The 12,943-nt window shown below is 39.7% G+C and overlaps 1 protein-coding gene across 1 annotated transcript in view; it reads right to left on the reverse strand.

Annotated features, from left to right (window-relative positions):
- The window catches only part of LOC126419153 (endoglucanase E-4-like), a 376,809-nt gene extending 373,140 nt beyond the window's left edge, over window positions 1-3,669 (reverse strand). The window contains exon 1 of the mRNA XM_050086264.1: window positions 3,520-3,669. The gene's annotated coding sequence lies outside the window, so the exon portion shown is untranslated. The remainder of the gene's footprint in view (window positions 1-3,519) is intronic.
- Window positions 3,670-12,943: the final 9,274 nt, after the last annotated feature.

Below are 12,943 nucleotides of genomic sequence, written 5' to 3' on the forward strand. Positions count from 1 at the left end.
AGGGATGGAAGAATAACTAACGAAATTAATAGGAAGTTACAGAAGGGAGGAAATTTCTACCAAACAATAAAACACCTGATTTGGAATAATGAAGTTTCAGAAAGAGCAAAACTCCTTTCGTATAAGAATTATTACATCCCTATTGTCACCTATGGTGGAGAAACATGGACAATGACAGAAAGGGACTGGAGCAGACTGCAAGCAGGGGAAATGATATTTCTAAGAGCAGTTGAGGGAAAAACAAGAATGGACAGAGTAAGGAATGCATTGATTAAAAAGGACCTTAAACAAGAAAGTATGAGAGAAGAAATTGAAAGAAAGAGATTAAGATGGTATGGGCATGTTAAGAGGATGCATGGGCAGAGACTCACCAAAATTATGGAAGAACTAAAGATGGATGGGAAAAGACCTAGAGGGTGCCCAACAACACGGTGGAAAATGGGAGTGAGAATATCTGTAGAAAGGAGAGGTGTGACCTGGCAGCAAGTGGAGGAAGAAAAGTGGTGGGAGGACCGAGCCAAATGGACTCTTCAGTACCCAGACCCGGCAGTAGCTGGAGCGAGATTCAGATATAGATAGATAGACGACGAACTGCAGACCAGCGTACAGAAGTGGTGGAAAACACGGGCGGCAGCCTTCTAAGACGAAGATATTGAAAAGCTGGTACAACGCTACGACAAGAGTCTACGTCGGAGCGGTGACTATGCAGAGAAGTAGCTAGAAGGTGTAGCAAACTGTTGCAAAGAAAACATTTTTGATTTTCACTGTGGTTTCCACTTCGCGACCGAGGACTTGCTCTCCGAATAGCCTTCGTACTTCTTTGAAATGTCAGATCGATCATTGTGTCCTATTTCTTGCTTTTGAGAAGAAAGTACTTTTTTTCCTTTCTTCAATTTAAATCCAAATTTGTAGATGATTTTTCGCCTGGAGAAATGAGCTGCTCGATTCGACGCTAGCTGTGCACTAATTTGTTCTGAATCCATTCCTTACGACTTCTAAAACTTTTCTTTTGACTGCATAACACTGGATAGAATATTTTTTAAACAGAACAAATTACAGGATAAAATACTTGTGGACTTGGTATGTGGGTAAGGCTACTGACTTAACAGGTTGCTGCAGTGACTCATCTGTCACGGGAAGCGGAATTCCCTGGCTAACGGCGAGCTAGTGATCCTTTATGAGCCGTCTTTAGGCGTGTTTTTGTCTCTAGCTGTCACTTCCACTTAGGGGACTGGTTGTCATTTGATAATATATGAGCTGCTGTTGGAACGAGAAGATTGTAGAATGTTGCAGCGCACACTTCGCGCCTTCCAGTATACGCGTGTTATATAGACAATGGAAGTGGAAAATGGATGGAACAACATATTAATTATCAAAACATAATTGCAACTGATTTATCAAACTGCTTGTCATTCGACGTAATGATTCTCAAAACGTTTCGTTCCTTATCAAGTGAATACCCGACTTGTTCATGATGCGTAAGTTCTGCCACGTGTCTTTGTAATTTTCATGACTGCTTCTTTCTTTCATTATCCCGATATGTTGTGTAATTTCCATCATGAAGGAGAGCATCCATAGATATGGTACCAGGCAAGTAATTTATTATCGTGTAGCCGCAGCCACTTCAGGTAGCGTTATAGTACACTTATAATAAAAAATGACTAGTAGTAATAACAATCTGGATAAAATTTTTTTATACTTCTAGTATTTGTTGTGGTTGTGAATTCCATTCTTAATGTTCACTACAGATACCGCTGGAGAATTGTACTGTAGACGTGTTAGAATTCTAAGGTCTCTGAAGAGGTTTCTGCAACACGATCAACTTTACATAATTTCTTATTGTGTGCTTCTGTGGAGAAGGTTATTCCATATACACCACTGAAAATATATACCAAGTAAACTAGGAATTCCATCTGGAAATCGTCACAATGAGAGATATTTATATGTCCAAATCAGGCAAAACTATGTTTTTTGCTGCTGCGTCATTAAATACTGTAACAGACTAAGTTACTCATGGTGAAAAGAGAAGAAACGACAGCCAACCATCAGATATTCTGCAAATATTGTACTAAACAACTGGCGCATCAAGAGAGACAAATAGTTATTTGAAACAGAGGAGTAGCATATCATACGACGAATTTTTTTACTCCATTGAGCGTTTACGAAACTGAGTAGCGCGAATAGTAACAGTATTTTGTCATTCGATGCAGAATGTATAAATTTTGAAAAAAATATATATGGATAAACTGGCATACACGTGAAGAGAGATGTCTAAAATTTAGCAAAAATTTGCATAGCAAATTCCAGAAACCGATTTGAAAGCAGCGTTTACTAGTAGTCTTAAGATACGTATACATCTTCCCTCGAAGGCTACTGAGAAGTATGTTTCCGAAAAGAATGGCATGACGTGAGTCTGTGGAGTCGATCATGTTCGACTCTTGCGAAGGACGTTATTGCATTGATTTCTTTTTTTTTTTTTAAAAAAAAAAAAAGACCTGTCACCGAAGTCCCCTCACTAAATTTCAAGGTCATTTTCACAGTGAACTGAGCCACTACTTGTGTTTTGTGTAGTGGTGATTAGGACAATTTAACGAAAACGAGATTACGAGTATACCCGTGAACCACATAAAACCATGTTGTAGGTTTCAAAGGCTGCTATTTCAATAGCAGCACGTAAGAAACAGCAGAGACAATTTTAAAACGCGACGACAGAAGGTGTGTTCGAAATGGTAGCCCGTCTAAATTGTCAAAAATGAATGAGACCGGTAGAAAATAAGCACTTCTCTTACAATGCCAGAGATTTGGTTACGGTGTATCTGACAACAGTTATTGTGATTATTGAGACCACAAATAATTCAAAGCTTCTGTTGTTATAAACAAGTAAGAATATCGGATTTTACCACAAATTTGAACATAATATGTGATAGAAATATAGACACTACAAACATATTTGGTGACAATTCATTCGATACATGCGGTGTGTTGAACGATGTCAACTTCTATCAGATGTTCCACTGAAACACTATGAGAGCAAAATCAGTTTAATTTTCATGTCGCGTTGTCGTGTCATGTGCTAATTTAATGTGAACGTCACTCGTATCGTCAATTTGAACGTGAAATGTAATACCCCTCAGAAAGAAAGTCTAGAAAACATTTGATATTTCACATGGTTTGGTTATTAACAAGTACATTTTGTATCAACATAATCACCTTTTACTCTACTCAACGATATAGCTACATTGCAGCTTAGATAGTTTATTAAGGACGTACTAGCATGGTGATCAACACAATCAAGCGCGATCGTTTTAACGAAAAAAATTTAGCTCCCAAAAACCCTGGCAACGACGACTGAAAGTCGGAAACGGCTGTTTTATGTGGCAGATAATTTCACCTTCGTATTGACATGGTTTTGTCATTAGTATTTTTTTGAGATGATTTACTGAAAGTTGTACTGCTTTCTTTTTTATCATAAGGTTCTATCAGTTCTGTTGCAGCCGCCATCCTACATCCGCCGCTTACCTCGGTGTCGCGTCTGTGCCTCTTACGACTCCAGAAACAGAGCGGCGAGTCCTTGGTTCGAGCACGGAGATGCCTCACGTATCGGTGATCGCGAGCGCGCGCGCCCTTCTGCGAGCCGACCTGTACACCAAACTTCCGTTCTCACCGGCTGTTTGCCGACGACTAACGCCAAGCCTGGACCCCGCACAACACAACCCGCCGTGAGACGACGCCAGCGCCTCTGGCGGACGAGCAGCGCGACACCTCAGTCGGCGGCGTCTTTTCCCTCTCGGGCAAGAAAGCCCGAAAGCCTGTTTGCACGACGACCGCACTTTTTTGACGAGGCGGCTGACAGTCGGCTGATGTTAACTGCCGATGAACTATGCACTGTCAAAGTAGATCCCAGAACCGCGGAAACTCGATAAATCGCATTGCTGAGCGAGTGCACTACATACTCAAATTTCCACAAAATTTAACTTTAAACTGTATGGACACACGTAACTGCAAGCACAAGAAGTGTACATGAGACCATTCTGTGCAAGCGTGCACTCAGTCACCAATTATTCCAAAAGTGCTCGAACAATAGTTTGTCTTTCGAATATGTAGAGCTCAGACGACAATGATTTACTGGTTTTGACCGAATTTGCGGCCGGCCGCGGTGGTCTCGTGGTTCTAGGCGCGCAGTCCGGAACCGTGCGACTGCTACGGTCGCAGGTTCGAATCTTGCCTCGGGCATGGATGTGTGTGATGTCCTTAGGTTAGTTAGGTTTAAGTAGTTCTAAGTTCTAGGGGACTGATGACCACAGCAGTTGAGTCCCATAGTGCTCAGCGCCATTTGAAGCCGAATTTGCGTTGTGATATGAATAGAAAAAGGAAAGAAGAAACTTTACGTAAAGGCTGGTTAATAAAGAAAAACACACACATTCTCACATAATCCTCCTCTGTGAGTTGAAGACAGATTGATATGAGTGGTAGGCTGTAACTCCGCCGTTCCATATCATGTATTCACCCCTGACATGCCCTCGTCCCTCTACCCATCTCAACCTTTTCTTGGCTACTAATCTCCTAATCTACATCCTACATCTCATGTATCAGTTCATTCCCACCCAGATATCCCTTTTCCATATAATATTCTCCCCATTACTTCTCACGAACACAACCCTATCAACAATTGTCAGGAACCCCGATCATATCATCATATCGAAACATCGTTATCTTGTCATAAACTTAATCAAACCTAAACCACTATAGTGCTTTCAAAACTATTCGCATAATAAAGTTGTAAATTTTTTAAATGCTGCGGTTGAAGAGCAGCCGTCCCACACGGACCACTATAGAGAATGATAACCACTAGCAAGTCTACATACACTATGTGATCAAAAGTATCCGGACACCCCCAAAAACATATGTTTTCCTATTAGGTGCGTTGTACAGCCACTTCTGCCAGGTACTACAAAAACAAAAAAAAAAAAAATGGTTCAAATGGCTCTGAGCACCATTGGACTTAACATCTAAGGTCATCAGTCCCCTAGAACTTACGACTACTTAAACCTAACTAACCTAAGGACATCACACACATCCATGCCTGAGGCAGGATTCGAACCAGGTACTCCATATCAACGACCTCAGTAGTCATTAGACATCGTGAGAGAGCAGAATGGGGCGCTCCGCGGAACTCACGGATTTCGAACGTGGTCAGGTGATTGGGTGTCACTTGTGTCATACGTCTGTACGCGAGATTTGCACACTCCTAAACATCCCTAGATCAAGTGTTTCCGATGTGATAGTGAAGTGGAAAACGTGAAGAGACACGTACAGCACAAAAGCGTACAGGCAGACCTCGTTTGTTGACTGATAGAGGCCGCCGACAATTGAAGAGGGTCGTATAATGTGTAATACGCAGACGTCTATCCAGACCAAGACACGGGAATTCCAAGTTGCGTTAGGATCTATTAAAGTACTATGTCAGTTAGTCAGGAGGTGAGAAAACGTGGATTTCATGGTCGAGCTGCCGCTCACAAGCCGCACAACACGCCGGTAAATGCCAAACCATGCCTCGCGTGGTGTAAGGAGCGTAAACATTGGACGATTGAACAGTGGAAAAACGCTGTGTGGAGTGACGAATCACGGTACACAATGTGGCGATCCGATGGCAGGCTGTGGGTATGGCGAATGCCCAATGAACGTCATCTGCCAGCTTGTGTAGTGCCAACAGTAAAATTCGGTGGTGGTGCAGTTATGGTGTGATCGTGTTTTTCATGGAGGGGGCTTCCACCCCTTGTTGTTTTTCGTGGCACTATCACAGCACAGGCCTACATTGGTGTTTTAAGCACCCTCTTGCTTTCTGCTGTCGAAGAGCAATTCGGGGATAGCGATTGCATCTTTCAACACTGTCGAGCACCTGTTCATAATGCACTGCCTTTGGCGGAGTGGTTACACAACGATAACATCCCTGTAATGGACTGGCCTGCACAGAGTCCTGACCTGAATCCTACAGAACACCTTTGGAATGTTTTGGAACGCCGACTTCGTGCCAGGCCTCACCGGGCTGCCGTTCCCCAAGAAACCTTCCAGCACCTGATTGAACATACAGGGTGAGTCACCTAACATTTCGTAAACCACATCAAATACTGACGAATCGATTCCACAGACCGAACGGGAGGAGAGGGGCTAGTGTAATTGGTTAATACAAACCATAAAAAAATGCACGGAAGTATGTTTTTTAACACAAACCTACGTTTTTTTTAAGTGGAACCCCGTTAGTTTTGTTAGCACATCTGAACATATAAACAAATACGTAATCAGTGCCGTTTGTTGCATTGTAAAATGTTAATTACATCCGGAGATATTGTAACCTAAAGTTGACGCTTGAGTACCACTCCTCCGCTGTTCGATCGTGTGTATCGGAGAGCACCGAATTACGTAGGGATCCAAAGGGAACGGTGATGGACCTTAGGTACAGAAGAGACTGGAACAGCACATTACGTCCACATGCTAACATCTTTTTATTGGTCTTTTTCACTGACGCACGTATACTGAAAGGTGGCTACACTGAGCCACTGCGCCAGAGACTGCGCCAAAGAGTATTATATGAAAGGTGGCTACACTGAGCCACTGCGCCAGAGATTGCGCCAAAGAGTATTATTAAGCCGCTTCCACAGTGCTTGTTAAGAACTCGTAGTAGTCAGTGCCTGTTAAGAACTCGTAGAAGTCAGTGCTTGGAGAGAGCTCGTAGTAGTCAGTGCCTGTCGAGGTCTCGTGGTAGTCTGTGCTGAGATGTTGTAGCAGAGAGTGTTTGTTGAGATGTGCTATTAGGCAGTGATTGCTGAGATGTGATATTGGAGAGTTCTGGTTGAGATAATGTAAGGATTAGAATGATTTTCATCAATATAAATGAGGTAATTAACTCAGTTTGTTTTTATTTTAGTGTCCTAAATAATGCGTCATTACAGGTTCAGTCAACAAAGCATCTGGCGTGTGTTCTTGTATTAGAGTGTAATTCTACTTTCCTTGAGCAATTATAGTATTTGTAATTTTCTTTTATCACGTCAGTAAAGTTGGTATAAAAAAATTCTTGTCTTGTTGAAGAAGAACCGTGCCAGATGTCCGTTGAGTCATACTTCCACATACAGAACAGTTATGCTTTGGTTTAGTAGGTTTTATAGTTGCTGGGGACTTAATTAATTAATTGTGTTAACGAAAAATTTCATTTCATTCTTGTTGTTGTTCTTTGCAGTCAGATAGCGTAATAATACTAGTCAGGGCCAACCGTTTACGAAACAGCGTAATCGGACATACAGCTACGAAAAATAAAAAATATTTTCAATCACATTTAATAAAGCCCCCATGCACGTAGCGGCCGCTGCTTCGGATCGTCCCTTGGAATTCTTCTGATTGTAAAAATAGTAGACAGTAGTATTGTTGTAGTAATTTGTAGTTTAGTAATTGTAGTTTATATTGCATGTGTAGATTTGGTAATTGGCATTCTTCTAATGGTATTTTTCAAAATTTAATTTTTATTGTCTTGTCTATGGGTTTGACGATTTAGTGCAATTATTTCAATTGTTCGATTAATCGTGTTTGAGGGAAACCTTTCATGTAAATGGTATTGTTGGAGATAAAGAGTCATTGTGTGTAATTTTCGTACAGTGACGAGTTTTGTATATTTTGTAAATGATTACGCGATCGATGAAAAAGGCGAAAATGATGGATAGTCAGAATGACGAAATTGTTGACATGGCGAACTCGCCAACACAGGACAACAGTATGATGAATAATGGAGTTGAAAATAATTTAATAAGTCGGGAAGACAGTCCGGAACCATTTCAAAATTTTTCTCAATCAGAAAATTCACAGAATCTGAGATTAACGACAGAAGATTCTGGAATAGTATCGAACACAGATAGCTTTATGGCTATGCAGAAGGAAGTTAGTTTTGCGGGAAATGTTAGGGGCGAAAAGAATTCTGAACAATTTAATATGGAGCAGTTGATGAGTGCTATATTAAATTTGGGAGCACGTATGGAAACACAGTTAGACTCACAAATAGGAACAATTAAAACAGAGATTGGAACAATTAAAACAGAGATGGGAACTTTACGATCTGAATTAAAAACTGATATAGCAACAATGGAAACACGGATGGGAACAATGGAAACTCGGATAGATTCACGAATAGGGACATGTTTCAAAAATATGAAAGTTGAATTAAAGAAAGAAATCAGAGAAGAAGTACAACCAATTTTGAATGCTCACAATAATAGATTAAGTGCAGTAGAAATCAGACAAAGGGAACAGGATAGAGAACAGGAAGAAAGAGATCGCGTGATAGTACAGAAATTTTCAGAGTTAAATTTACAACGTGCAAAAGATAAGGAAGAAATATTTGAGAGAATCGAGGAATCCGTACCAAATGACAGATTAAATAACCTAACACAACAGTATGAACAGTTAACTACTAAATGTGTTAATACTGAAACCCGAGTCACGACACTTACGGAAGACGTAAATAAACAGAAAGAACAAATAGGTGATTTATCGGAAAGAGTTGAGGAAATTTCAGATAAACTGACAAATATTAGTTTACATGGGGACAAAGATTCGGATGATACAGCACCATTGCCATTTGCAGAAACCGAAGAGTATCAGAACATAAATAAACATGTTGAAAATCAGGGAAAATTTAATGAACGCGTGAAAAGGGAATTTGAGGCTTTAAAAAAGCAAGTCAAACAAATAGAAGGCGAAATTGTAGGAAAAGACAGTAGAAGAAACTTAGATTCACAGATAGCAGAGGGGTATGAAGAAAGTAATTTATTTCATTTACGAGAAGCAACAAGAGAGCGCCAGGCGCGCGAACTTGATAATAATCGACATTCGGACTGGGACAGACGCGGTAGGTCTTTGTCGCCACGAGGCGAAAACTTTGACTATAAACACTTTTTGACTGCTCGGAAATTTAAGATCTTCCGCAATTCTAAGAATGACATACATCCATGTTCATGGTTAGATCAATTTATGTACGCACTCCCGCCAAAGTTGCCACTAAGTCACAAACTGGAAATTATGTGCGGCTATTAAAGTCCTCAGGGGATTCACTACTCTAAGTGAATATGTGCCGTAGCGAGCATAGGGCCCCGAGCTGTAGTGGTGCTATTTCTCTTTTAGTTTTCTGTACCGCTGCCTACTCTTTTACTATTCTTTGCATCTGTCAAACCAACTCTTCGACTATCAATCTATCTAGTGAGTAAGTAAACAATAACCGGATTTGACTAATTTACCTAAATGTGATTTCGTAAATTACCATTTGGACTTATTGTACCTTCAGCAGCATTCTTTCGTAGTTTAAACGAAATTTTACCTGTTTATCTTCGTGACAATATTACTTCATATGTTGACGACATTCTTATTGCTAAACGTTCTTGGAGTGAGCACAACAAAATTTTGGATTCATTATTACGTATTTTTGCAAGAGTTGGTATCACAGTGAACTTAGAAAAATCTGAATTTGGTCATTCTCAGGTGAAATTTCTCGGTCACATTATTTCTACAGAAGGTATTCTTCTGGATCCAGAAAAATTAGACGCTATTCGTCACTATGCTGTTCCTACCACAAAACGTGATGTTCGTAGTTTCCTTGGTGTCTGTAATTTTCTTAGACGCTTTGTTAGATTGGACGATTTGGCCACATCTCGTTTATGTGAACTATCTGGAAAGAAATCTAATTGGTGTTGGGATGAGGAAGCTCAGTCAGAATTTGAACAACTCCGTGATGCTTTAGTTGCTGCTCCACTTCTTTCACATCCGGATCTATCTAAAGATTTTTGTTTGGCAACGGACTCATCATACAAGGGCTTAGGTGCACATTTATTTCAAGGGATAGAAGAAAACGGCGTTGCAGTACAGAAAACTATTGCATTTGGAAGTCGTGTTCTTTCTAAATCAGAAAAGAATTATTCGATTACGGAACTTGAAGCTTTGGCTGTTGTTTGGGCTTTCACAAAATTTCACACATTTTTGTTTGGCAGACATACTAAGGTTTACACCGATCATCGAGCTCTGGAATTTCTTATGTCGACAAAATTAACTCATGGCAGATTGTCACGATGGGCGTTGTACCTACAGGAATTTGATTTTAGTATTGTTTACATACAGGGTTCTTCAAATATTGTTGCCGATGCTTTATCACGTGCACCTATGGGTTTGAAACAAAGTGCTGAAGAGGACGGCATAGAAAACAATTATTGTTTGATGTATATTCAAGGTGTTGCGTTTGAGAACTTTATTTCGTCTTCGCTCCAGGACATCGCTAAGGAGCAAAATAAGGATCCAATCTGGAAGGACATTAAGGAGAAGTGGAGGAGAAAGGAAAGCGTAGCGATTAGACAGCATTATTTAGTTCGCAATGACATTCTTTTTAAACGAAAATCGGTCGACAACTTTGGTTAGTTTGTATTCCTGATGAGTGGGTTAATAAGCTGATTTGGTATACGCATTTCAGTTATGCACATTTTGGTCCCAGAAAATGCTTTCACAAATTACGAGAAAATTGCTACTTCAGTAATATGGGAAAACGTATTCGATCTGTTCTGGCCAAATGCAAATTATGTCAAAAGGCTAAGCCGCCAACAGTTTCTCACAGAGCACCGTTGTTTCCTATCATTCCAGCGAAATTAAAGGAGATGGCTGCAGTCGATTTGTTCGGTCCAGTGGTTCGTTCTACTAATGATTTTGCGTACATTTTCGTAGCAGTGGAGTTGACATCAAAATATGTGTGTCTTACACCTTTACGCAAAGCAACAGCTCGTTCAGTATCTAATGCTTTCATCAAACATTTTCTTTAAGAAGTTGGTCATGTTGATAAGGTTATATCAGATAATGGATCACAGTTTCGTTCTAAAATTTGGCTTCGTACTCTACAGCGTCGTAAAATTAAACCAATTTTCATTTCACTTTTTCACCCTCAATCTAACGCTTCAGAGAGATGGATGAAGGAAATCAATAAATTGTGTCGTCTTTATTGTCATCAGAATCACAGAACTTGGGATCAGTATCTTCATATTTTTCAAAACATTCTGAATGAACTCCCTAATGATTCAACTTCTTTACCGCATTTACTGATATTAAAAAACAAAGCACCGACAAATCGCATTTCTGAAATCGTTCCTTTTCCGCCTACACGGAAACTACGGCATTCTGGAGTTGTCAACCTGGCTCTACGAAATATTGCATCTGCGGCTGCTAGAAGAGAGAAATCAGCTAAGCGTCCTGGTCGTTCAAAAATCTTGTCAGTTGGTCAGAAGGTGTTAATTAAGTCTCATCGTTTGTCTCACAAAGGAAAAGGCTTGTGTCGCAAATTTTTTATGCTTTATAACGGTCCATATAGAATTCGTAAAATTATTCATGATAACACTGTCGAAGTAGAAACTCTTAAATCTCGACGCTCTAAAGGAATACATCATATATCTAACGTAAAAATTTTTGTGGAATGACATACTTTTGAGAAACCAACAGCTACATGTAAACATGCGGAGAGTACAAGGATACCGCGCTGTGTTTTGGCGGCGGCACATACTCAAAGCAACAGTCAAGTCTGCGCGCCGCACAAGGCAGTCGTTGACCGCGAACAATTGCTTCCTACGTCACGCGCCTACAGCTGATCGAGCGCTCAGTGCGAATGCACTGACAGCCGTAAACAAATACACAGTTTAATTTCTCCGACTAAATTCAGTATAAAGCTATAGTGACTTGATGAATTATGTTATTAACATTCAGTATTTTCCAGGATACGGTTGTATAAAATATTTAAGAACTTCAGGTAAATTCTGTGTGTCTCCGACGTTAAGAGGACTTGCTATCGAGAAATTTTCAGGAAGAATGTAATTTCGAAGAAGAAACTAATAAACTAAAAAGGGTAACTATTAATTGAGTTTATTTTTCAGGTAACATATTTCCACCTAGGTACGTACTTTAGACGTAATTTGCTGCTCGCGATTACGTGATTCATACTTTGTGCTAATTTCATGTTCTATGAATTTACGTGTGAAGCGACGTGCTTGCGTACATTTTCTGATTTTTGTCAATGTTTTATTAATGAACAGGATTGTTATTTGTATATATTATGCATCGCTTGGCTGCTATGCTTTTTCACTGATGTCATATTTTTTTTTAATTATGTGCCTGATGTGCTTATTTATTTAAATTATAATTGTAACCTGATTAATTGTGCTGACTGTGATTATGTATGTAAGTTATACTTTGTGATTTATCTGCTTGCGCCTTACTTATTAAGATGACATATGAACATTTATTTGCTTATGCTGATATGATGCTAATGACATGTTTACTGCTTTGCGTATGGATTGCATATTTATACATATCTGTTGTCGACACAACTACTCTTTAATTTGGTATATAGCAATGCTGATGTACTGTGTACAAACATAGAGTTTAGGTCACACTATTGGATTAATTATAGATTGTTTGCTTGGCAGAGCCTCGTTGTAAGAATTGTGCTGCATCCACTTGTTGACATTCTGTTCACTACTGGTATATTTACTCGCTATTGCATGTTTTGCTTACGCTCAGTGCCTTATATTTTTAAGATAAGAAAATGAACTGCTATAATTCGACGAACAACATTGGTACAAGAAACTTCATAGAAGTTACATGAGCTGGAGGTTTTATGGAAGCTGTATAAATTTATGCTAATAGGAAGGAAGCTAACGACATGACATACCAAAACTAGGTTTAGACCATTGACAATTATTACACTGCATTTTTCGTGAGCAATTGAAATAGGAAGTGACACTTGACACAAAAAATACTCCACATGTTTGCTTCTGCCATAATTCTTGAAGTGGGTACACACTGTGAAATATTATGATCATTCACACTCCGTAATTGTACTTAATTACTGAGAGTTATTCGAACTAAGTCTGTTAGA

The sequence above is a fragment of the Schistocerca serialis genome, chromosome 9, assembly GCF_023864345.2.
Source record: "Schistocerca serialis cubense isolate TAMUIC-IGC-003099 chromosome 9, iqSchSeri2.2, whole genome shotgun sequence".
Taxonomy (NCBI): domain Eukaryota; kingdom Metazoa; phylum Arthropoda; class Insecta; order Orthoptera; family Acrididae; genus Schistocerca; species Schistocerca serialis.